Source organism: Oryx dammah, unplaced genomic scaffold (genome assembly GCF_014754425.2).
Source record: "Oryx dammah isolate SB20612 unplaced genomic scaffold, SCBI_Odam_1.1 HiC_scaffold_27, whole genome shotgun sequence".
Taxonomy (NCBI): domain Eukaryota; kingdom Metazoa; phylum Chordata; class Mammalia; order Artiodactyla; family Bovidae; genus Oryx; species Oryx dammah.
Genome location: NW_024070211.1, coordinates 992,137 through 997,497, shown reverse-complemented (window position 1 = coordinate 997,497; position 5,361 = coordinate 992,137). Strand labels below are relative to the sequence as shown.

The 5,361-nt window shown below is 48.1% G+C and overlaps 1 pseudogene; it reads right to left on the bottom strand.

Moving 5' to 3' along the window:
* Positions 1 to 2,653: 2,653 nt before the first annotated feature.
* On the bottom strand, positions 2,654 to 4,134 carry LOC120854476 (annotated as a pseudogene).
* Positions 4,135 to 5,361: the final 1,227 nt, after the last annotated feature.

The window sequence follows — 5,361 nt, the reverse complement described above, 5'->3', positions numbered from 1 at the left end:
CACTTGATCCTCGCCGCTCAGAGACGTGAAGTGACTGCCCTGAAGGCACACAGCCATTTAGAGCTGGGCCAGGATCAGAGCCCAGACTCCCCCTTCTTCCCCTTCCCTTTGAGGAAGTGGCCCTTTCTTCTCACTAATCAAGACATCCCGCATGTGTCATCACCTTTCACTGCGCGGAGGAGTCTGGTCATTCTCAGAATTTGCCAGCACCTCTAAGACAATGGGAAAGCAGTCTCTGGGGCCCCCTCTAGATACAAAACACATGGCCAGCAAGTGAGCTGCAGTGTGACGATCAGAGCGATACGTCTGGTTCTGGTCACCTCCCCTGGAGGGGCCCCACACCAGCCCCCTTCCTGCTCCCACAGCTGAAAACAATTCTTCCCAGTGACTCAGGGGTTCTCAAGTGGAGAAGGATGCAATCTTACTCTCAGGGAACAGCTGGCGAAGTCTGGAGACGAGTGCGGCCGTCGTAACTGAGAGCAGGTGTGGTTGGCGTCTAGTGGGCCGAGCCCCAGAGACGCTGCTCGGTGCCCTGCAACGCACAGGACCGCCCCACGACAAACCCTGCCGACCCAGGTGCCCGCAGTATCTGCAAAACGCCCCCACTGGCCCAAGCACGGGAGTGAGAGCTCCTCACGGACCTGAGGAAGACGACAAATCACAGGCGCTAAGTGGGGAGGAAAATTCTTTAGCAAAGGGCCTGGTGCTGAGAGGGGAAGCTGATCTGGGCTTACTCACAATGAGAGGTGAAAGTTCCGAGGCTCTGTATCTGGAAAAGCTCTCATTCAAAAAGATACATGACTTCAGTGTGCGCAGCAGCTAGAAGCCAAGACGTGGAATCTAAATGCCCATTGATAGATGAAGAGGTGAGCTGACTGTGGCTCAGAGCATGAACTCCTTATTGCCAGATTCAGACTGAAATTGAAGAAAGTAGGGAAAACCACTCGACCATTCAGGTATGACCTAAATCAAATCTCTTATGATTATACAGTGAAGTGAGAAATAGATTTAAGGGACTAGATCTGATAGATAGAGTGCCTGATGAACTACGGATGGAGGTTCATGACATCGTACAGGAGACAGGGATCAAGACCATTCCCATGGAAAAGAAATGCAAAAAAGCAAAATTGCTGTCTCATGAGGCCTTACAAATAGCTGTGAAAAGAAGAGAAGCGAAAAGCAAAGGAGAAAAGGGAAGATATAAGCATCTGAATGCAGAGTTCCAAAGAATAGCAAGGAGAGATAAGAAAGCCTTCCTCAGCGATCAATGCAAAGAAATAGAGGAAAACAACAGAATGGGAAAGACTAGAGATCTCTTCAAGAAAATTAGAGATACCAAGGGAACATTTCATGCAAAGATGGGCTTGAAAAAGGACAGAAATGGTATGGACCTAACAGAAGCAGAAGATATTAAGAAGAGGTGGCAAGAATACACAGAAGAACTGTACAAAAAAGATCTTCACGACCCAGATAATCACGATGGTGTGATCACTCACCTAGAGCCAAACATCCTGGAATGTGAAGTCAAGTGGGCCTTAGGATCACTACGAACAAAGCTAGTGGAGGTGATGGAATTCCAGTTGAGCTGTTTCAAACCCTGAAAGATGATGCTGTGAAAGTGCTGCACTCAATATGTCAGCAAATTTGGAAAACTCAGCAATGGCCACAGGACTGGAAAAGGTCAGTTTTCATTCCAATCCCAAAGAAAGGCAATGCCAAAGAATGCTCAAACTACTGCACAATTGCACTCATCTCACACGCTAGTAAAGTAATGCTCAAAATTCTCCAAGCCAGGCTTCAGAAATACATGAACCGTGAAATTCCAAATGTTCAAGCTGGATTTAGAAAAGGCAGAGGAACCAGAGATCAAATTGCCAACATCTGCTGGATCATCGAAAAAGCAAGAGAGTTCCAGAAAAAACATCTATTTCTGCTTTATTGACTATGCCAAAGCCTTTGACTGTGTGGATCACAATAAACTGTGGAAAATTCTGAAAGAGATGGGAATACCAGACCACCTGACCTGCCTCTTGAGAAACCTATATGCAGGTCAGGAAGCAACAGTTAGACCTGGACATGGAACAACAGACTGGTTCCAAATAGGAAAGGGAGTATGTCAAGGCTGTATATTGTTACCCTGCTTATTTAACTTATATGCAGAGTACATCATGAGAAACGCTGGGCTGGAGGAAGCACAAGCTGGAGTCAAGATTGCCGGGAGAAATATCAATAATCTCAGATATGCAGATGACACCACCCTTATGGCAGAAAGTGAAGAGGAACTCAAAAGCCTCTTGATGAAAGTGAAAGAGGAGAGTGAAAAAATTGGCTTAAAGCTCAACATTCAGAAAATGAAGATCATGGCATCTGGTCCCATCAGTTCATGGGAAATAGATGGGGAAACAGTGGAAACAGTGTCAGACTTTATTTTGGGGGGCTCCAAAATCACTGCAGATGGTGATTGCTGCCATGAAATTAAAAGACACTTATTCCTTGGAAGGAAAGTTATGACCAACCTAGACAGTATATTGAAAAGCAGAGACATTACTTTGCCAACAAAGGTCCGTCTAGTCAAGGCTATGGTTTTTCCTGTGGTCATGTATGGATGTGAGAGTTGGACTGTGAAGAAGGCTGAGCGCCGAAGAATTGATGCTTTTTTCTGTTTTTTCTCTGTTTTTTTTTAAAGAGAAACATTTGTACAGTCCAGGTCTTTATTTTTACACCCATCAGGCCATGAATTCATAGGGGATGGGCTCGAACAGTTCGGGTTCCTTTCCCTTGGTCCTCACAAAGTGCGCTTCTCTGGGTGGAGCAGGCTGGCGCTTCAGCTGAACCCAAGTCCCTTTCTCTTTGGCTTCCTTCTTTTTCTGATCATTTTCCTTCACACGTTTCAGGGAGCTATCTCGGCTCTTAGAGTGCTTAATATGCTCGAAATGGACATTAATTCTCTTGGCAAGAATCTTGCCCTTAACTTGTTTGTTTACAATGATGCCACCAGCGTGCTGGGTAACATTGTAGACTCTCCCAGTTTTGCCGTGGTAACATTTGTGGGGCATTCCTTTTTGAACAGTACCCATTCCCTTGATATCTACAATATCACCCTTCCTGTGGATTCGCATGTATGTGGCCAAAGGAACAACTCCATGTTTTCTGAAAGGCCTGGGGAACATGTACGGGTGGCCCGCCTCTTTCCCTTTGTGTTGGTTATCTTGGCGAATCACTGGAAGATGGTGGTTCCGACTGAAAAGCAGAATTGATGCTTTTGAACTGTGGTGTTGGAGAAGACTCTTGAGAGTCTCTTGGACTGCAAGGAGATCCAACCAGTCCATTCTGAAGGAGATCAGTCCTGGGATTTCTTTGAAGGGAATGCTGCTGAAGCTGAAACTCCCGTACTTTGGCCACCTCATGCGAAGAGTTGACTCATTGGGAAAGACTCGGATGCTGGGAGGGATTGGGGGCAGGAGGAGAAGGGTACGACCGAGGATGAGATGGCTGGATGGCATCATGGACTCGATGGACGTGAGTCTGGCTGAACTCCGGGAGTTGGTGATGGACAGGGAGGCCTGGCGTGCTACGATTCATGGGGTCGCAAAGAGTCGGACACGACTGAGCGAATGAACTGAACTGAACTGAACTGATGTATATAATGTGTATATAGTATGCCCTTAGTTGCTCAGTCGTGTCTGACTCTGTGACCCCACGGACTGTAGCCCACCAGGCTCCTCTGTCCCCGGGATTCTCCAGGCAGGAACACTGCAGTGGGTTGCCATGCCCTCCTCCAGATGAGGAATACTACTCAGCCATAAAGAAGAATGAAATAAATGCCATCTGCAGCCCCATGGATGGACCTAGAGATTATCACACTAAGTGAAGCCGGTCAAACAGAGAAAGACGGACAGCATGAGCTATTCCCTATGTGTGGGATCTAAACCATGACAGAAATGAATGTATTCACAAGACAGAAACAGACTCACAAACAGCAAACAGGCTTACGGTTGCCAGAGGGGGAAGAGGGTGAGGGAGCATGAATGAGCAGCTTGGGGTAAAAGCAGAGACGCTGCTAACCCACGACAGTACCGTGCACGGTAGATAGACAAAGGGGTTCTGCCGCACAGCACAGGGAACCGTGTCCATCGTCTACTATAAACCAAGTGAGGAAGAATATGTATGACTGAATTACTCTGCTGTACACTAGAAACTAACATGGTATTATACGTTAGTCATACTCCAATTAAAAAAAATACCCCCAAATGCCTATGCCCCAAGCCTTGGCCCGAGGGACAGAGAAGGCTACTGGTCATGTCTTCCTTCCCCAGTGGCTGCAGACATGTCACCCCAAAAGCAAGAATGTGAACCACAAGATTGGGCAGGTCGACCTTCCAAATCTTCTCGGGGCCACTCACACATCCCCGGTGCTGGGCCAGGCCTCGTGCAGTTTACAAACGTGATCAACCACCAGGGTCCCGCCCCTGGGGGGTTATTCCTGCAAGATTATCACAGACACCCTTCCTACAAGATGGCTCCTCCTGTCAAAGAAAACATTTGCACAGCACCTGTTACAGAACAGACGGGCAGATTTTATTCAGGGACTATTGCAATACAGGCCTTCCTGGGTGGCTCGGTGGTAAAGCATCCGGAGAGAGCTGGGTCCAATCCCTGGGTCGGGAAGATGCCCTGAAGAAGGAAATGGCAGCCCACTCCAGTGTTCTTGCCTGGGAAGTCTCATGGACAGAGGAGCCTGGTGGGCTACCGTCCACAGGGTCACAAAAGTGTTAGACACGACTTAGTGACCGAAAGAGGAAGAAATCTCCCAACTCTCAACTCAGAATACAACCAGAAGTGGGAACGTAGAGCCAAGGAGTGGGGGGTGGGGTCTGAGGATAGAACATTCCTAAGAGGGAACAGCAGGGCTTGGGGGGGCATTCAGGACTATAAAGAAAAAACCCACTGTTGTTTTCCCTTACACCCCCAACCACACACACAATACTCTGAACACTTCTGCACTCTCACCAAATGTGGGGTGTGTGTGTTGGGAGTGGGGCAGGATCCCAAATCACGCAATTCTCCCACATCGGCTTCAAGCCCGCCAGTTCAACTCCGCCCTGACACTGGTCACCTAGAATCTGCATCAGATCCCACAGGTTAAGGGCTCAGACCCAAGAAGCTACTCACACACACTTCAGACACTAACTGAAGTCCAGGTTGCTGTCTGTGCTTCTGACCCACGGACCATAAATCAGAGATTGCCACGAGCCCCGCCCTGGGTTTTGTAATCAGCTAGAATGGCTCACGGAGCTCAGGGAAACGCGTTCCTTACCAGGCACCCGACTTACTCTGTTGTTACTCAGACGCTCAGCCGTG